The 21,532-nt window shown below is 44.4% G+C and overlaps 2 long non-coding RNA genes across 5 annotated transcripts in view; one reads left to right on the forward strand and one right to left on the reverse strand.

The window, feature by feature from the left end:
* Positions 1 to 8,633, reverse strand: part of LOC132208707 (uncharacterized) — a 22,282-nt gene extending 13,649 nt beyond the window's left edge. Inside the window, exon 1 of the long non-coding RNA XR_009444829.1 lies at positions 7,882 to 8,633. This is a non-coding gene — a long non-coding RNA (uncharacterized LOC132208707). The remainder of the gene's footprint in view (positions 1 to 7,881) is intronic.
* Positions 8,220 to 21,532, forward strand: part of LOC132208706 (uncharacterized) — a 23,120-nt gene continuing 9,807 nt past the window's right edge. The window contains exons 1-3 of one of the 4 annotated variants that reach the window (XR_009444826.1): positions 8,220 to 8,424; positions 12,061 to 12,102; positions 17,712 to 17,812. This is a non-coding gene — a long non-coding RNA (uncharacterized LOC132208706). Of the gene's footprint in view, positions 8,425 to 12,060; positions 12,215 to 17,711; positions 17,813 to 21,532 lie in introns of those variants that run through there. The other 3 variants (XR_009444827.1, XR_009444828.1, XR_009444825.1) reach the window with 3 other exon arrangements.

Here is a 21,532-nt window from a genome sequence, read left to right on the forward strand (position 1 = left end):
CCGTGTACGCGGTTGTCATGTGGGGAGGGCTTGTTTGTAAACGTGGGCATCATGTCATGGATGCAGTTTCCCATCTTCACCATCTTCCCTGAACAGCCTTCCTGGTATATTGCCCATGGAGGTGAAGGCACCAGGAGGCCTGCCCACATGTGACCAATACATCTATTAATTTATTTGGTGGCCAGACTGGCTGGTCAGCTGTCAAGAGGATGGATGGTCTCATCTGTCCTGAAAGTCCCTTAAAAACATCCCTGAAGTTAATTTAACCTTTATATTCACCTTCGAATCCTTTGCACTCCTCTCATCACAGTCACAACAACACTTCCTGTTATGTCCTGCATGTTCACCAACTCTCTATTCATGCTCATACATTACCTTCAGTTCCAGAGCCCTTCTCTTATCTATTAGCCACCAGTGTGACACCCTACAAAATGCCTCTTGGGAATCCAGGTGTTATGCAGCTGTTGGTTTCCTCTTTGCGACCTCACTTGTTTGACTATCAAAAAGGAATGAAATTGTCAAACATGCCTGGCCCCAGGGTGACCTTGAACTTACCTGCAACTGCCCTGTCTCCATCATGGAATGTCTTCTTCTGGATTGACCACGTTGATTTAATCAGATGATACGATTTTTGTTTTAAGTGCATTGCTGAAACATACTTAATGAAGAGACATTATTAAGCACTTTCCCAACTGATTGAAATCATGTTAACTGGCTTTATTCCTTATTTTTGCTCCTCCTTCTTTCTTACATAGCAGTGTTACAACTGCTAATTTCTACTGAACTCAGATTTTTCCAGAATCCAGGATGTTTTGGTAAATCAGAAACCAAAATATCTACAATGTCTGAAGCTGGGCTCCAGGCATATTCAGTTTCTTGGAAGGACTGACAAGAAGGAGGAGGTAGGTTAGCATTACTGGCTACGGAATAAAATTAATATGGTAATGACAATGGATATTAGTTCTGGTGAAATGGAGTCTGGGTACAGTTTAGAAACATCAAGGGACAGAAATTGACAGTGGTCGATGTATATACACCCCAGTTAACTCGTGTGGTAATTTTAGCAGAAGGCACTAAAAAGGAAATTGAAGACACCAGCAGAAAGGGAGAGCTCTAATTATGATAAAAGGTCACTGACTTCAAGAGTCCAGTGACTTCAGTCTGCATAAAGATTGGGCAAAGCAAATCAGTTATCATTGCATACAGGAGGAATTCCTGACGTACTTTTTAAATTCATTCACGGGATGAGGGCATCACTGGCTAGGGTAACATTTATTACACATTCCTAAATGTCCAGAGAGCAGTTAAGAGTCAACCACATTGCTGTGGGTCAGGAGTTACATGTAAGCAAGAATGCCAATTTACTTCCCTTAAAGGACAACAGATTCATGCTCATCATTAGACGCTTAATTCCAGGTTTGTATTGAATTCAAATTCCGCCGTCTGCTGCAACTGGATTCAAACACAAGTCCCCAAAGTACTATCTGGGTCTCTGGATTAACTGTCCAGTGATAACAACCTCAGGCCATTGTCTCCCCAATGAAGTGTGTGCTGTGCGGGTTTCTGGGTCAACACTTTGAGGAATCAACAAGCAAAACTGAAGTTTGAGGTGTGAAGACTGTGCTCATGCCCCCTCGGGGAAGTGAACCTCATTTTCACCCACAGAAGGAAACTAACAAGGACACCTTCCACCGAGAGTGCCAGAGGCTTTCGGAGAGAGCAACCCCCAGAAAGCAGAACTTCACTCACTTGGCTCTATTGTCCCACTCCAGACTCCAAAACTAGAACCTATTTACAGCAACAAATGGAAGTATTTGATGGATGCCCTGGGTTTGTGCTCCTCCCCCATTGCTCACCTACAGTTTTCCTGCTTCACCTTGTACTTCCAGCCAAACATCACTGATGCCAGCTGCTTCCTGCCATTCCAAATGCTCCTCCTCAAGTGGAAGGACAAACAGCAATGTGGAAATTCACACATATTTCTGGTCTGTGGAGGAAATGATACTGTTATAATTTCAGATAATTTTTAAAGGGCTCTTTTTGCCCTTTGAAGCAGGGGATGCACAAACACTATCACAGGCTCGAACTCACAACCACTTGTTTCTGAGAACAGTGCTCTGACCACTGAGCTGTGCAGCCAGGCACAAGACATGGAAAGAGGGTCTCATGTATTGGAAATAACAAAAGAATAGATAACTGGAGACTATTATATATCAAGACGTAACAAAACCGCAACAGAGCAGAGGGGCATCATGTGCAGAAGGTTGGGAGAATGCAAGGCCGAATCAGACAGTGTCCTGAGTGCCATAAACTGATCTTTCCTGCTGGTCCAGAGATTACGATTCAGTGCCTTCACTGTCGTAGCCTGTTCATGGTTATCATTTAAAGTAATAAATCTGAAATATTGACTGATCTTGAGAAGCAGAATTATGTCATTGATCAGTCAAAATCAATTCACTCCATGTTACAGTTCCACAGCAGCAATGCCAGCTGAAACTGCCTGAAGTGCAATCAGTTTAAAACAAGAATAGAGGGGAGGTCAGGAAAAGTGAAGGGCAATGGTAGTTTGTGAGAGGTGACTGGAGGCCAAGTGGAGCCAGGTTCAATGTGGGTGTTGAAGACCAGTCTTCACTGTTACCCTGGCATACAGATCACATTGGATCAATCACACAAGGATCCTCCTTTGTGTGTTGTCCTTTGCACATCACAACTCGGGTCAGTGCCTTGAGGGGCTCGGATATTTTTAATTTGGCAACTAACTCAGGTCAGTGGAACACAAACTAAGCTGTGTTGGGACACTATTTAAATGGGTCACCACTCATTGCAATGACCCAGAACTATGCAGAAAGAGGAAGAACACCAATACAAAATCTTCGCTTTGAATGGCTATCCCTGCAATTTCATCCACAGGTACTGACTAAACAGCAACACGAAGAGGACACATTATGCCCGAACACACTGGACACACTGCCACACATCAAGAACATATCAGAACTGACAACTCCTATGACCACTAGGAATTACGGTAGCACACAAGCCCAAAGCCATGCTACGACAAACATTCTCAAGGATTAAAGACACCATACCCACGACATGCAGAACTGACAGTGTTTACAAAATACTGTGCAACGATTGCCACAAACATTATATCAGACAGACAGGAAGGAAACTAGCCGTCAGTGTACATGAACATCAGCCGGCAGCAAAATGACATGACAAACTTTCCCTAATATCAGTACACCCGGATAATGAAGGCCATCAGTTTAACTGGGACAACATAACCGTAGTAGTGCAATCCAAACATAGCCACACATGGGAATTCCTAGAGGCATGGTTCTCAATCCATAATGCAGTCGGCAAACATAAAGAATTGGACCCCATATACAACCCATACAGAACAGAATGCGAAATGACAGAAGTTGCCAGAACAGACCGGGCAGGATAAATTTCAAGTGGAGGAGAACAACATCGCTTCTTCGGAAGTCTCACTCATGACGTTACCTTGCGTGGTGACGAAAAGTCTGAACGAAAACAAGCCAGCTGGGCGAGCAAGTTTCCAACTTTACTTGTTATCTTTACCGTTTAATGTGTGGCTCAGTGTCAGTCTTATACACACAGTGTTCTACCCGCTTCTCCTGCTGTACACAAGGTTTCCCAGCAAAAGGCAGCTTTGTGTGGAACACATGCAGTTTCTCCTGACAATGGGTACTGTTGCCATGAGGTGGGATATGAAATATACAATGAGCTGAAGTAGCCCCACACTCAAGTTACTCATTTACCTTTTAATTTCAATTTTCAATTTCCAAAACCCAGCAATCCATTCACTTAAGCTGCTGGGAACCTGACAAAAACAGCGTTGGCCAGACATTCCTCTTCGGGAGTGTCTGTCAATTTGCAAGGGTAGAAAAGCTGTCAACTTCACTCGAGTGAGAGAGGATACAATATTCCAAACTTCCAATTCAAAATCAGATGCCGTATCAATTACACCACTGGCTCCACACGTCTTGCTGCAGCTTTCATCCTGTCGATTGCGATGTAATCAGGGATACTGGCGGAAAAACCATTTGCAAGGTGAATATCCTGCAAAATAATCACCGTCGCTGCTGTACTTCAACGTTCTCCACTTTGTGAAGCGGTGAATGTCACTTGCAAACGAAACACATTAGCCCTCACATGCCTGGCTGTCACCTGTTTCTTTGCCACCTGTTTCTCTGCTGGAACTTGCCATTGCTTTGTTCACAGTCACTGCAAAGTTCTGCCTTGCATTTTTTTTTATTAAATTATCTCCTCCCAACTTAAAAACATTCCCTAGTCTTGAAATCTCCCATCCTTGGGAAATGACGACCACAATTCATACTATCTACATGTCTCATTATTTTATGAACTTCTAACAGGCCGCCTCTCAACCTCCTAAGCACCAGCAAGAAAAGTCAAAGTCTATCCAACCTTTCTTTATAAATCAAAGCTTCCATACCAGGCAACATCCTGGTAAACCTCTTCTTAACGCTCGCCAGCTTCATGATATGCCTCCTGTAATTGTGTGACAGAAACCGCACATTGTATTCCAGAAGAGGTCTCATCAACATCCTGTGCAACCTCAATATGACTTCCCAACTCCGAAACTGAAACAATTGAGCAATGAAGGCTGCCGTGCCAAAAGACTGTTTAACCACTGTTTAAATGGGATGGAAACTTCAAATAATCATGTACCTGGATCCCCTAAGTCCATGAGTAGGCACCTTAACAGTGAGAGAAAGTCTGTGGGAGGATGAGGAATAGTTTAGAATTTCTTTGACCTCACATCTGAAGAAATTTATTGGACACATGCAGCTGAATAAGTTCAACAATTCATACTCCGTGAAGAACTATAAATGAACCTGAAGATTTTTCAATTAAAAAGTAAAGTTAGACCCTCTCGAGTCAGAAGGAAGCCATCGCTGTTCTGTTTCTGAACTTCTCCTACCCAACAGGTTCTGCAACATGTCCATATGAAGATGGATAAGGGAGAACCAGTGGATGTAGTGTACCTGGACTTTCAGAAAGCCTTTGATAAAGTCCCACATAGGAGATTGGTGAATAAAATTAGGGCACATGGTACTGGGGGCAAAATGCTGAGTTGGATTGAAAATTGGCTGGCTGACAGGAAGCAAAATGTAGTGATAAACGGGTCCCTTTCAGAATGGCAGGCAGTGGCCAGTGGGGTACCACAAGGTTCAGTGCTGGGACCGCAGCTGTTTACGATATATATTAATGATATAGACGAAGGCATTAGAAGTAATATTAGCAAATTTGCTGATGACACAAAATTGGGTGGCAGTGTGAAATGTGAGGAGGATGTTATGAGAATACAGGGTGAGTTGGACAAGCTAGGTGAGTGGACGGATACGTGGCAGATGCAGTTTAATGTGGATAAATGTGTGGTTATACACTTTGGTGGCAAGAACAGGAAGGCAGATTACTATCTCAATGCAGTCAAGTTCGGTAAAAGGGAAGTACAACGAGATCTAGGTGTTCTTGTACATCAGTCAATGAAAGCAAGCATGCACGTACAGCAAGCAGTGAAGAAAGCTAATAGCATGCTGGCCTCATAACAAGAGGAATTGAGTACAGGAGCAAAGAGGACCTTCTGCAGCTGTACAGGGCCCTGGTGAGACCGCACCTGGAGTATTGTGTGCTGCTTTGGTCTCCAAATTTGAGGAAGGACATTCTGGCTATTCAGGGAGTGCAGCGTAGGTTCACGAGCTCAATTCCTGGAATGGCGTCCGGGACTATCATATGTTGAAAGATTGGAGCGACTGGGCTTGTATACACTTGAGTTTACAAGGATGAGAGGGGATCTGATTGAGGCGTATAAGATTATTAAGGGATTGGACACTCTGGAGGCAGGAAGCATGTTTCCGCTGATGGGTGAGTCCAGAACAGAAGACACAGTTTAAAAATAAGGGGTAGGCCATTTAGAGCAGAGTCGAGGAAAAACTTCTTCACCCAGAGAGCGATGGATATATGGAATGCACTGCCCCAGAAGGCAGTGGAGGCCAACTCTCTGGATACTTTCAAGAAAGAGATAGATAGAGCACTTAAAGATAGTGGAATCAAGGGTTATGAGAATAAGGCAGGAACAGGATACTGATTGTGGATGATCAGCCATGATCGTAATGAATGGTGGTGCTGGCTCGAAGGGTCGAACGGCCTACTCCAGCACCTATTGTCTATTCATTCACCATATCCAGATACATGAACGTTGGATCACTCTCCAAAGGTATCAGTAACTATTGCCAATCCTCAGTTACATCTGGAGAACTTGATGTTTGACCTTTCTGAACCAGTGCAGGTCATGTGGTGAAGTCGCACTTGCAATGATATTAGGTAACGAGTTCCCAAATGATCGTGAAGGATTAGTGATGTTTTCCAAAAGAACAATTTAAATGTTTTCACATTTTTGATTCAATCCAATGATCTGACATATTACACAAGGTTGTCACAAAACAATATTTGATACCAGGTACTTATTAGGACAAGTGACCCAAAACTGGCCAAAGAAGTAGGTTTCAAGGAATATCCTGAACAAACAAGGGGACTTTGAAAACCACGGATGTTTAGGGAGTAAATTCAAGAGCTTATGGCCTTAGGAACTGAAAACATGAAAAAGGTGGGAGTTAAAACCAGAAATCCACAGGAGGTTGGAAGTCAGGGAGAACAAATGTCTTGAAGGAAAAAGCAAAATGACAGTAGATGCTTGAAAGTTGTAACACAAGCAGAAATTGATGTAAAACTCAGCTTATCTGGCAGTGCTTGTGGAGAGAGAGAGCAGCATTACTGTTTTGTGTCCAGTGACCCTTCTTCAGATAAATCTCAGAGGGGTTTGCAGCTGGAGGGACTATCAAACGAAAGTGGTGTGATGCCAAAATTTCAAAATAAGGATATGAATTTCAAAACCTTGGTGCTTTGCCACTGAGAAAATGTTTATGTTAGTGAGCACAGAATGACAAAACTTGAAGATGTTAAAATCGGTGAGAATAAACACATGGGCAGCAGATTTTTGGATCAGTTCAAGATTTCAGGGAAGTAGTATTAAGAAGCCGGCCGGGAGTGTGTTTGGGGAGTTAAGTCGAGAGGTAGCAAAGGAATGGATGAGAGTTTCAGCAGCAGATGACCTGAGATGCTGTTGAGGTTGAAATTGTATGTGGTCTTTGTGATAATGAGTGTGGGGGTGAGTAATGTGGTTAGAAGCTCATCTTGGGGTGAAATATTGCACCCTGACTGTGACCAGTGTGTTACCTGCCAGTTACCTGGGGCAGGGATGGAGTCAGTGGCGAGGGAGTAGAATTTTGCTCCCAGCCTGGATTGACATTTTTCATTGTCTATTTAAATGTGATCTATACCCCTTTTCAAACAAGAACGGACTTGGCAGCAGAACTAATTGGTGAACCAACTGTCAGCTTTATTGAGACAAAGTGTGGAGTTTATCTGTTATGAAGTAAACTACAGTGACAAACTCAGACAGCTACTTAGAGTTGAATGTGGATTATACTGCTTAAGTCAATAACTAGGCAGTAGAGCAGTGAAACAACTTATTGGAGTTTCTGCAGCCACGGTCTTCAAACTTTTTCTTGTGTTGGGCTTTTATCTTCTGATTCTCGTTGCTTTCCATTGCACAGACCTTTCTTGAGAATCTCTTTTCTGCTTGTTCTTTTTTGATTAACCTCCCTCTCTGCCCAATCACAGTTCATATGAACAACACTCACCTCACTTCACCACGTGATGTTCTTCATATTCATAATTATTCCCTTTACATCTTACCTGAGGACTGCTAGACCTGTATTTATTACCCTTATTTCACCGCTATTTCTCTATTGGCTGACAGAGCGGTATCAAGAGTACCTTTAGCTTTGAGCTGCAGGAAGCCTTTTCAATCGCGACTTATTAAAAAATAACAAAAGAACTGGGATGTTGTCAATCAGGAACAAAAACAAAGTTGCTGGAAAAGCTCAGCAGGTCTGGCAGCATCTGTGAAGGTAAAAAGACAGATCCGGTTTTCAGTCTCATTCGTCTCAAAATGCAACATTGCGACGACGTTCATTTGCTTCCAACAATAACACAAAGCACTGCGCATGCTCCAGCTCACGGTGAAGTCTGGCTGATTGATGTCAGTGCGCGACCAATAGGAGCACAGGTGTGCCGTGCATGACCGGACGGATATCGCCCAATCGGAATGAAGGGAGGGCGGGATCAGTGAAAACCACGTGATCATCCACGAGTGCGGTGCAGAGTCGCTGAGATAACCGGAACTGCAGATGCTGGAGAATCCGAGATAACACGGTGTGCAGCTGGATGTGCACAGCAGGTCAAGCAGCATCAGAGGAGCAGGAAAGCTGACGTTTCGGGCCTAGATCCTTCGCTGAGACCAAGATTTGTGCAATTGAGGTAAGAGCAGGCCACAGTAAAGAAAGCAAAACGGTAGAAAGCTGGAGGGAAGTGATATTCGTATGGGTTTGGAAGTTTTACAAACAGTTAGTGCACGTCGGAAAACACACCCATTTGAAACTCCCAGACTCACGTTTGCAGAAAACAAATCAACGCCTCAGATGGCGATCGGCCCGTGTGACCGTCACCATCTTTATTGGGGGCAGTGATCCGCGGGGCGCATGCGCGACAGCTTTGAAACTTTAAAAGGGCCGGGGGTGAAGCTGGAGGAACACAACAGGACAGGCAGCATCAGAGAAACAGGAAAACTGACGTATTCGGGCCCACACCCTTCAGAAATGGGGGAGGGGAAGGGGATGCTGAAACAAACAGGGAGAGAGTGGGAGACAAGTGGAGAGGAGACAGACAAGTTAAAGAGGTGGGGATGGAGCAGGTAAAGGTGAGTGTAGGTGGGGAGGGGATGGGTCAGTCTATGGAGGACCAACAAGTCAAAGGGGTGGGATGAGGTTAGCAAGTAGGAAATGGGGGTGTGGCTTGAGATGGGAGGAGGGGATAGGTGAGAGGAAGAGTAGGTTAGGGAGGTGGGGATGAGCAATTGTTTATTGCGAACTGAGTGTAGGTGTTCTGTAAAGTGGTCCCCAAGCCTCTGCTTGGTTTCCCTGATATAGAGGAGGCCAGAACGGGTGCAGCGGTGCAGTATACCACATTAGCACCTGCATACCCCATACAGATGGCCTCAAAGCCCTACGCTATTTCCTGTCCTGCAGGTCTGACCAGTTCCCCTCCACTGACCCCATTATGTGCTTCGGTGAACTCGTCCCACTGCCTACAGACAAAGGGGGTGGCCATGGGTACCTGCATGGGCCCAAGCTTTGCCTGTCTCTTTGTTGGAACAATCCCTCTTCCGTACCTCTTCCTCCAGTACATGGATGACTGTATCGGCGCTGCCTCGTGCTCCTATGAGGAGCTCGAACAGTTTGCCCACTTCACCAACACCTTCCACCCCAACCTTAAGTTCACCTGGACCATCTCTAACCACCTCTCTCACCTTCCTGGTCCTCTATTTCCATCTTGGGGAACAATCTCAAAACCGATATATATTTCAAGCCCACTGACTCCCACAGCTACCTAGAATACACCTCCTCCCACCTGTCAAGTTTGTTTTCGGAGACCCTCACGGACGTGCTGCAATAACAAGACACTGACCTGTTTAGAAAAACACAAATCATTTTCTTACCAAGCAAGTACAAGCTGTGAAGAATCACTGTACTCAACCCGGCACACAGTGCAAAGTCTCACAAGGAGTTCTCCCCGGACAGTCCCTGCTTTTTATACTTTACAAAAGACATGATACAGAAAACGATTTCACAACCTCCAATGACATGATACATAAAACAATTACTACAACAGACAAAAACAGGATACCAAGCAATTATTACATGGACAACATAAAAGACCAGGATATAGTATCGATTGCTTGTGAAGTAGCTGCTCATGGCAGGAGGTGATTTTGAGTTGTTGTCCGGGACAGATTGTGATTTCAAGTTGCCAGTGTGTCTGGCTAGGACAAAGTCAGTGCCCTGGCCCCTTAGTCAGCGACAGAAGTTACATGCTTTAGAGGTTTCACACCTTTACAAAATTTCCCCACCTAACCCTATTTGATACAGATTGATTCTAATTTCAGTTCAGTCAGGAAACGTAAGACAGTGTCTGCATGCCGATGTGTGAGAAGATGAGTTACAAAAGCTTTACACTGAATTCCTAGCTGGGCAGGAAGCTTCAGGGCAGTGTCTGCATACCGATGTGAGTAGATAAAAGACTTTACTTCTATAAGTCAAAGTCTCTGTATAGGAATCAAATGCAGATGAAAGACTTTGATTTCTATACTTCTTTAAATTAATGGGATGTTATCACATTAACATCTCACACCCACCCACCGTCCTGCAAAAGTGCCATCTCCTATTCCCAATTGCTTCACCTCTGCCGCATCTGCTCCCAGGATTCCACTCCCGTACATCTATGATGTCCTTGTTTTTCAAGGACCGCAACTCCACTCCCCACCTCCCCACCGGAGTGGTCAAGAACACCCTTGACCGTGTCTCCTGCATTTTTCTACAACTCCTCCCTCGCACCCTATCCCTGCAATAACAACTGAAAAAGAATCCCCCTCATCCTCACATACCACTCCACCAATCTCCGGATCGAACACGTCATCCTCTGACACTTCCGCCATCAGCAATCCGACCTCACCATCAAAGACATTTTTCCCTCCCCACCCTTGCTTGCCTGCCGGAGAGACCAGTCTCTCCGTGACTCCCTTGTCCGCTCCACGCTGCCCTCCAACCCCACTACTCCCAGCACCTTCCCCTGCAACCAAAGGAAGTGCTACACTTGCCTCCACACCTCCTCCCTCTTCTCTTTTCCCCCCCCCCATCCCAGGCCCCAAGAAGACTTTCTACATCGAGCAGATGTTCACCTGCACATCTGCCAATGTGGTATACTGCATCCCCTGTACCCGTTGTGGCCTCCTCTACATTGCGGAAACCAAGCGGAGGCTTGGGGACTGCTTTGCAGAACACCTACGCTCAGTTCGCAAGAAACAACTGCACCTCCCAGTTGCGAACCATTTCAACTCCCCATCCCATTCCTCAGATGACATGTCCATCCTGGGCCACCTGCAGTGCCACAATGATGCCACCCAAGGGTTGCAGGAATAGCAACACATATTCTGCCTGGGAACCCTGCAGCCCAATGGTGTCCATGTGGATTTCAGAAGCCTCAAAATCTCCCCTCCCCCAACTGCCTCCCAAAACTAGCCCAGCTTGTCCCTGCCTCCCTAACCTGTTCTTCCTCTCTCCTATCGCCTCCTCCCACCTCAAGCTGCACCCCTATTTCCTGCTTACTAACTTCATCCCACCCCCTTGACCTGTCTGTCCTCCCTGGACTGACCTATCACCTCCCTACCTCCCCACCTCTCCTCATCTTTACCTGCTCCATGCCCGCCTCTTTAACTTGTCTGTCTCCTCTCCAAATATCTTTTCTCTCCATCTTTGATCTGTCTCCCCCCTCTCCCTATTTCGTTCAGAATCCTCTTCCCCTCCCCCATTTCTGAAGTGGTGTCCAGGCCCAAAACGTCAGCTTTCCTGCTCCGAAGATGCTCCTTGGCCTGCTGTGTTCATCCAGCTCCACACCTTGTTATCTTGGATTCTCCAGCATCTGCAGTTCCTATTATCTCTTATCCAAGAGAAATGTTTGTTTCTTATGGATTTTTTTTCCCAGACTGTTGGATCATAGCAGCTCACACTGCTCTTGCTCACTTCTGTGCTCCCTGATCACCTTTGTCGGTGTCTAATCTCTTCAGTCTCTAATGATGGATAGATTTGATCTCTGTAGTATTTTACTGTAATTTCCTTGTACCTTTTTTGTAAATAAATTTTCCACTGCTGCCCACCCCCTGACCATGTGCTGCTCTCTTACCAGATTAATTTTTGAATGGTATCTTTCACAGTCAGGAAATATTTTCCCAGAAAGAGAGTGTATTTTTCTTCCATTTCAGACCACCAAATTCTACAGCGTTTTTATCTGTCATTCATTTTGCACTTCTGCAACATTTACTGTGTGTTTCTCCTTCCACAGATACCAGCGATCGTTGCCAAAGCCCTGTTCCCTGTGGAGAAGGTGATGTTTAACTTTCGTGTGCTGCTTCAGTTTGTATGATAAAGGTGCTCTCACAATGCTCCATTTGAGAAGTTACAGATCATTCATCTAGCGATACTGAAGAGCTAATGGTGTATGTCCAAATCAACAAACTATTTGTATTTTTATCATGTTTTATAATTTCACAAAAATATTATCAACAAACTTTTGACGTAAGGCCATATTAGGTCAGGTGACCAAAAAGTTACCATATCTACAGGTTTTCCTGACTCTCTCAAGGAAAGCAAACCTAAGAGGTTTATCAGGGGAATTCCAGATCACGTTTTCTGGCAACTGTAGAAACAGCCTCCAATAGTGAAGGGATGATTAAACACATTGTTGGAGTCTGGAACTAAATGAGTTATCGAACTCTTGAAGGTTGTGTGTGCAGGGAGATAGGGCTCGTCACAGCCAGGAATTAAATCACGGGTGAGAATTTTAAATTAGTATCAGAGATAATGGGAACTGCAGATGCTGGAGATTCCAAGATAATAAAATGTGAGGCTGGATGAACACAGCAGGCCAAGCAGCATCTCAGGAGCACAAAAGCTCACAGCAGGCCAAGCAGCATCTCAGGAGCACAAAAGCTCACAGCAGGCCAAGCAGCATCTCAGGAGCACAAAAGCTCACAGCAGGCCAAGCAGCATCTCAGGAGCACAAAAGCTCACAGCAGGCCAAGCAGCATCTCAGGAGCACAAAAGCTCACAGCAGGCCAAGCAGCATCTCAGGAGCACAAAAGCTCACAGCAGGCCAAGCAGCATCTCAGGAGCACAAAAGCTCACAGCAGGCCAAGCAGCATCTCAGGAGCACAAAAGCTCACAGCAGGCCAAGCAGCATCTCAGGAGCACAAAAGCTTCACAGCAGGCCAATGTGCTCCTGAGATGCTGCTTGGCCTGCTGTGTTCATCCAGCCTCACATTTTATTATCTGAGAATTTTAAATTGTTGCTTATAAACAGGAGCCTTTGTGGGTCAGGGAGCACAGCAGTGATGGGTGAACAGGTCTTGGTACAAATGTACTTGTGTGCAGCAGAACTTTAGGTATTCTTGAGGTTACAGGGACATTGAATGTGGGAGGCCGACTGGCAGTGAGTTTGGATAGTTAAGCCTAGAGGTAACACAGGAATAGATGAGAGGTTCAGCAGATGAGCTGAAACTAAGGTGTCACTGTCAGTCATTGTCACTGAAGTGGAAGTACGTGGTTTTTGTGCAGGGCTCTGCTGTTTACCCTCACCTCACCTCAGGAATTCAGCTGTTTGTGAATTTGCGGATCAAGTCTGTAATAAGATCAGGAACTGAGTGCCCACCATGGCCCATGCTGGGTGTCACTGAGCAGGTTACTGCTGAGTAAGTGCTGTTTAATACTGCTGTTGACAACACCTTCCAGTACTTTACTGATGATAGAGAGTAGATTGCTTGAGGGGAAATTGGTCGGGTTGGATTTTCAATGTTTTTGTGCTGAACAGACCTGGGCAGTTTTCCAAATTGTTAGGAGATGCCAGCGCCGTAGCAGGACTGAAATAGTTTGGCTTGGATGCTAGCAAGCTCTAGAGCACTAGTCATCGCTACTATTGTCAGAGTGTTGCCAGGGCCCATAACCTTTGCACTGTTCATTCATTTCTTTAATATTATGTGAAATGAATCAAATTGGATGAAAACTCACATCTCTGATGTTGGGGACCTCTGGAGAAGGCTGAGATGGATCATCCAGTTGGCACTTCTGGCTGAAGATTGCTGCAGACTTGTCTTTTGCAAGGAGAGGTTGGGCTCCTGTGTCGGGTAAAGATGGGGATTTTTGGCATTCTTCCTCCAGTGAGTTGTTTAATTGTCCATCACTGTTCACGACTGGGTGTGGTAGAACTGCAGAGCTTGCATCTGATCTATTGGTTATGGGGTGGCTTAGCTCTAACTCTTGCTGCTTATGCTATTTTGCATGCAGATAGTCCTGTTTGGTGGTTTTACCAGGTTGGCACCTTATTTTTAGGTATGCCTGGTGCTGCCCTTGGCATGCCCTCCAATACTCTCCGTTCAAGCAGTGTTGGTCCCCTGGATCAATGGCAATGGGTGTCTCTAGGATATGCTGGGCCATGAGGTTACAGATTGTGCTGGAGAAGGTCTGCTACTGTTGCAGTCTCTCTCAAAGCCTCATAGATACCTGGTTTTGAGCTCCTGTGTCTGTTCCAAGTCTGTCCCTTTTAGCCGAAGTTAGTGCCACCCAATGCAATGGGGGGTATTCTCAAGTTTAAGATGAGGCTTTGTCTCCACAGGACTGTGCGGTGGTTGCTGTTAACAATCCTGTCATGGACAGATGCCTCTGCAGCTGGGAAATTGGTGATGATGAGATCAGCTATATTTTCCCCCTTTGGTGCGTCAGCACCTGCTGCAGTCCCAGCCAAGCAGCTTTGTCCTTCAGGACCCGACCAGCCTGATTGGTAATCCTCCTGCAAACTACTCCTGATGTGGACATTGAGTACATTTAGTGCTATTCACACTCGCAGTGCTTCCTCCAAGTGCTGTTCAACATGATGGAGTTTTTTGTTTCTTAAAATTCCCTCTTGGGATGTGGAAATCGCTGGCTGGACCAGCGTTTATTACCTGGAAGGCAGTTAAGAGTCAAGCACATCACTATGGGTTTGGAGTCACATGTCATCCAGACCAGGTAAGGATGGCACATTTCCGGAAAGGGCATAAGTGAACCAGATGGGTCTTTCCTGATAATTGGCAATGGTTTCATGGTCATCATGAGAATCTTAGTTCCAGATCATTATTTAATTCATGTTTCACCATCTGCCATGGCAGGATGCGAACCCAGGTCCCCAGAATGTTATCTGGGTCTCTGGATTAATAATCTAGCGATAATACTACTGCTGATTTATCAACCAAGGGAGGATGGTACATGGTAATCAGCAGGAGCCATGAGACTTCCAGGCGTCAGAGTCAATGTTGAGTACTCCCAGGTCAAATAATCTGGTCAGAATAGCACTGTGCTGTCACGTCTGCTGGGACAGGGCTTCACTAAGGACAATGATAGTGGTGTGTGTCATTGTTTGCCAGGTATGTTTCCATGAGTCTGACACTGTTCCTTGACTCGTCTTTGAAGCGGCTCTCCAAATTTTGCCACTAGCCCCCAGATATTATTAAGCAGGAGTTTGGGGGGCCGATAGGGCTGATTCTGCAGTTGTCTTTCCTAGTTCCCTGGTGGATGCCAAATGGGCCACCCAGCTTCATTCCTTTGTTGAAACTTTGCAGTGATTTGCAACTGAGTGGCTTGCTGAGGTTGGCAAATTTCTTTCCCCGAAGGACATTAGATTTTTTTTTCACTCTGTCATCAGCAATTGTTGCCATGGCAACCAGTTGATTCCTCCAGTTTTTTTTTATTGAATTCAAATTCCACCATCTGCTGAGATAGGATTTGAACCTGGACTTCTGTTGTACATTTTAACATTCTGGATAAAAGTTAGTCATCAGGTTTGTTCACTCATTTTTAAATATCACTAACACAGGCATTGTTTCTTTGCAAAACACTGTCCATCATCCTGTCTCCTCCATCCTCCGCTCCAACAGCAAGTGAAGGAGACACATGCAGTTTCTATGTCACTAAGATTGAGACAATCCAATCAGCTGCCTCTGCTGCTTCCCTCTCTTCCACAAGCCCACCAAACCAAATTGCTTAGCATGTTGCTCCTCGTTTTAGGCTTAAACTTGCATCTTTGTCCAGTTTCATGTCAAGCCTTATCAGAGCTCATCTTAACACTTTGCCCTATTCTCACTAAACTACAAATATTCCAACTCTTATTTCTCCTCCTCCTCCTCCTCCCTGCCTCTTCCCCCATGCCAATTCACAGATATTGTTACTTGTTCTGTCTGTTTCTCTTTTCCGGTTATGTCCTTCTCACCCATTCTGTTTAAAACCAATGTTCGACCTCACCGTCATTGGAAAATCCCACTCCATCTCTCTTTCCTGTCTGAAATCCATGTCGTAAATGTCCCTCCAGGATCTATCCTTGGCCCATGCTGTTTCTCACCAACATACTTCCAGGAGGTGAGATCTTCCACAAGCACTGTGTTAACTTTCACATGTATTCTACAATGTTCAGATCGAACTCGTCTCCATCACTTTGCTCCACTGTTACTCAGTTATAAAACTGCTTATCATGCTTCCACTACTTGATTAGTTGAAATTTCCTCCAATAACACTTTGTGATAGTAAAACACATTGCCTTCAGTTATTATTACAAATTATTTTTCCTTACTATTGTACTGAATCCATCCCTCTCATTGGGAACTGTCTGAGGCTGAACTGCACCCTTCTCAATAATGCTGTCATATCTGGTCTCAAGATGAACATCTTACCGTACATTTCAATCACAAATGCCAGAAATTTCAATCTCTAAAATGCTCCTTCTCTCCACCTCACTCCAGCTCATTCGCGACTGAAACCCCTTACCCATGTCTGTGTTGCCTTAAGCTTGACAATTCCAAAAGAGAACCCTCTCTTCTCTGCCTTATCGAGAATCTGCTCCCACGATGAGAAATATTTCCTCAGCATTTATCCTGTCAACTCCCTTGAGAATCCTCTATTTTTAATTAGAACATCTCTCATTCTTCAAAAAAATCTAGTTAGTATATTCCAGACCTGTTTCGTCTTAGCTTAAAACATAATCCCTCCAAACCAATGATCATCTTAGTTCATCTTCTTTGAAATGCCTCCAGTGAAGTTATATACTTGCTCAAATAAGTGGACCAAAAAAGCTGCTCACATTCTTCCAGATGTGGTCTTGCCAGCAAGTTGTACATTTGTCCTAAGACATGTATTCCAAACTCTTCTACTGCAAACACCTTGACATAAGGATAACATCCCATGACCCTTCCCGATTACCTGTTGCAACTGTATGCTCGCTTCATGCTTCCTGCACAATTATTCCTGAATCCCTTTTGTGTTGCAGTTTTCCACAGTTTTTACATTTTTAAATAACACTGTTCTTTGGTCATCTCCTCAAAAATTAGCAACTTCACGTTTTCCCAAATTATACTCCATTTGCCGACTTGTCGCCCATTTATCAATATCTCTCCATAAACTCTAACCCTCATGGAACTTGACTGTTATCCCTTTTTATGAGATCCTTCCTCATTCTTCTCATCTTTTTGTTGGGAGCACTGGGCAACATGACACATACGTAATTGCTGCCTTTTTAAGGGGTGTTTTTTCAAATGACTGGGAGAAGCTTACTGCCCATTTCTCAGAATCGAGACAACTTGTTCATCAAGTTGCATTGGGCCGGAAAAGCTGATGTCTCATTGTGGCAGTGCAGCAGCACAGAAGGAAAGAAAAGGAAGCAAATCCTGCTGCCTGCATCTCACTAAATCTTGGCCATTCTTTGCCTTGTGTCAAACACCTGTTGTTCTGTTCAGTGACATGAAGCCCCAATGTGGAAATTCCTAGAAACCCAAATAGAAATCCCTCGAATCAGCTGCTGACTCCCACAAGGAATAATGTGCAGCAGGAACAATGCACAGTTACCCTCGGCCAGGAGGAGGGGATGTTGTGGATTCCTACTCTGACAGTGATGGATTTTATGAATTTGTGTTACAGGATATTACAAGTGGACTTTCAGGTAGGAAGCTCAATAATTGTAACACCAAACTCTGACAGAATTACTCAATTCAATCAGGACCTGGATATTCGCATTGTGTGTGAGTATTGTGTTCCTGCTCATTCCCATTTGCCATGTAAAATTTCTTTCTTATTACCCCATTCTCTCAATAGATCTTTCCTACGACTTTTAATATATGTCCTGTAGCCCTTTTTTATGGCCAGTTGAGTGTACATTTTGCCGTCCTAATGTTTATCTTTTGTAAACACCTCCTATCAAAGGTCCCCTCAAAATCCTTTGTTACAAGGAGATCAATCTTAGTTTCCCCAAGCACCTGATTACCCAATGACAGTTTGTTTCCTGTGTGTAAGGCACTCATCCGGATTGTGTTGGAACATTTTCCACTTCCCTGCATGAGTACAGCCCCAACAATATTAAAGAAAGGTAACATCCTCCAGATGAAGCAGTGTCAGAGTGGTGTCCCATCCACCACATGCAACATTCCCCTCTACACCACCGAGGCACAGTGGCATCACTATGCCTAAGGTAAAGTCACCATTGTCCTACCTGACCATAGGGCTGGTTTAACCTGAAGATTACTGCACCCCAGGCGAGGAGAGAGATTGAGAGGAAGTCCATCTATTGTAGATGGATATTCTCAATATGTACCAGAAATGTCTAAGTCACACAAAATTATAATAAAAACAGCCCTAACCATGCAACTAAAAACCCTCTCCCTACAAACCATTCTGTTAAATCTCCTCTGCCTCCGATCAGGCACCCTCCCGTCTTTCACAGTGTGTGGGGGATCTTTGGTTTGCACAGACTCAGCTCGTCTCTTTTCCTGTCTGTAATGTCATCATGCTGTGACAATGGCACTGAACCTCACTGTCTGTGAGGGTGGTAGGCACAGAGATCCTCATAGCGTTTAAGATATATATAGATGCACACTTGTGATGCCAATGCAGAGTCTATGGGCCAAGTTCTGGAAAATTAGATTAGAATAGTTAGGTGGTGGTTTTTAACTGGCACAGGCTGGATGGGCCACAAAGACTTTTTCTGTGCTGTAGACCTCCGAGACTCTTCACATAGGAGGATACCCAGCAATATGTCAAGTCATTTCAGAATATGAGATATTAGAACAAATGACTCATGATTGGTCAGTATTTTCGGGAGAAAAGTGAGGTATAGACGTAATGCGGTTTACCTCGAAATTCAGGGGCCTGAAGCCCAGGAAATTGAAAGTACCGCCATCAAGTGGATGTATAAAAATAAGGATTGTATTAGAGGAAAGAAATATCATTCTTGTATCATCCATTTGTGAGGCTGGACGATATTAGAGACAGGAAGGGTTCTGAGACCGGAGAAGATTCCAAAAATAGGGAAAAGTGAGCTTGGATGAGATTACAGAAATGGGGAAGATTGTGAGGCTGGAGGAGACCTCAGACAAAGGGAGGTTTGTGAGGCTGAAGACAATTATAGAGCTAAAGAAGTTTGTGGGCTGGAGGAGATTAGAGATGAGGTGGTTTGTGAGACTGGAGGAATCTGAATAGATGGTGTGAGTTATGTGGCTAGTGGGGGATTCCAACGATAGGCAGGTAGTGAGGCTGGAGAGGGATTCCAGAGATGTGAAGCGTGTTGAGGCTCGATGGTAATGCCTGCAGTAATGCAGGTAGTGAGGCTCGAGGGCATGATCAGGTGGGTAGTGAAGTTTGAGGTATGATTCCTGCAATCGGGAGGGTAGTGAGGCTCCAGGGTGGATTATCATCATAACAACACAGTGGTGTACTTACAGCACATGGAGTGCAGCAGTCATAGAAAGTACCACTTTCTCCAAATCCAATAAAAATGGGCAATCAATATTAGTTTGTGCAGGAAAGACCACATCCCATAAGTCAATTAAAATTATGGTGGGTCTCTGGCTTGGAGAGAGCTAACAGAAGCCGAGATAATTCTCCATTGTAGCAATGTTTGGTAACCGTAGAATACAACATTCAGCTAATTGGCAAATAATGCAGGGTGAAAATGTGAAGATTGTTTGTTTGACTCAGCAAGTTCCCAGGATCTGGAACAGTCTGAATGGTAGCTGGATGCAGATTTAGCAGTTATTCTCAGAAGAGAGTTGGGATTTAACTTTTCAAGGAATGATGGACAAATAGCGGGGGAATTGGGTCAGATTTGCAGCACCTCCCAGAGTGAGAGTGAAGCCTTTGACCGGGTTCCACGTGGTAGACTAATGAGTAAAGTTAGATCACACGTGATTCAGGAAGAGCTCGCTTATTGGAAGCGGAATTGGCTTAGTTGTCGGAGAGAATGTGGTGTTGGGGATTTTTCAGAGTGGAGTTCTGTGACCAGTGTGTTCCACAGCAATCTGTGCAGGGGCCACTTTTGTTTCTCATTTATATTAATGATTTGGATGCGAATTTAAGGGACAAGATTAGTAAGTTTGCAGACGATACGAGAATTAGTGGTTAGTGAAGGTTATCTAAGATGACAGTGAGATCTTGATCAATTATGTCAATGGGTTGAGAAGTGGAGGATGAAGTTCAATTTGAATAAATGTGAGATATTGTATTTTGGTAAAATGAACAGGGTAGGACCAACAATTGATGGTTGCACCCAGGGTAGAGTTGTGAAACAGAGAAATGCTGAGATTCAGGTACATAATTCTTTGAAGTTTATGTAGACAAGTAGTCAGGGTGGTTAATATGTTGTTTAGCACACTTGCTTTCATTGCTCAGACCTCTGAGTCTCAGAGTTGGGATGTTATGTTGAGGTTGTATAGGACATTGAGGCTTCATTTGAGGTATTGTGTGCAGCTCTGGTTGCCCTGTTACAGGAAGGACATTATTATTGAACTGGAGACAGTTCAGAACAGACTTGCTGGGATGTTGCCAGGATTGGAGAGCTTGATTATCAAATAGACAGACAAAGCTAGGACTTTTCTCACTGGAGTATAATGGGTTAAGGAGTGACCTTAGAGGTTGATAAAATCATGAGGGCACAGATTATGCGAATAGCAAGGGTTTATTCCCAAGGTTGGGTGATTTCAAGACAAGGGGACATGTATGTAAGGTGAGAGGAGAAATACATATTTAAAAAGACATGGATTTTTTTATTTTTACGAACTTGTCCACGTGTGGAACAAACTCAGAGGAAGTGGCAGATACAGGTACAGTCACATTGTTTAAAAGACACTTGAATAGGGACATAGATAAGAGAGCTTTAGAGGAGTATATGCCAGATGCAGGCAGATGTGATCAGTTTACATATAAAACTTATACATTTCAAAATTCTAAATATGCATTAAATTGAAGTAAGGCCAACTTTGACATTATTGGGCAAGAACTTCCAAAAGATGATCGGGAGAGGTAATATGTAGGTCAAGGAATGCTTGGAAAGTGGGAGGCCCTCAAAACTAAAATAAGGAGAGCCAGGCACATGTTCCTGTTCACGTGAAGGGCAAGGCTGGTAAATGTAGGGGATACTGGCTGACTGGAGAAATTGAGGCTCTGGTCAAGAAAAAGAAGGCAGCACATGTTGGGTACTGACATCAGGATTTGGGTCAATCCTTCAAAGTATAGGGGCAGTAGGAGTATACTTGAGGGAAATCAGGACGGCAAAAAGGAGACATGAGCTATCTTTGGCAAATTGAGTTAAGGGGAATCCCAAGAGATTCTGAAACTTCATTTGGGACATAAAAACAACAAGGGAAAAAATAGGGGCCCCTTTAAAGATCAACAAGGCTGTCTGTGTGGAACTGCAGGCTGAGATAGTGAATGAGTATTCGCATTAGTATTTACTGCAGAGAAGGATATGG

Source organism: Stegostoma tigrinum, unplaced genomic scaffold (genome assembly GCF_030684315.1).
Source record: "Stegostoma tigrinum isolate sSteTig4 unplaced genomic scaffold, sSteTig4.hap1 scaffold_502, whole genome shotgun sequence".
In the NCBI taxonomy this organism is placed as follows: Eukaryota; Metazoa; Chordata; class Chondrichthyes; order Orectolobiformes; family Stegostomatidae; genus Stegostoma; species Stegostoma tigrinum.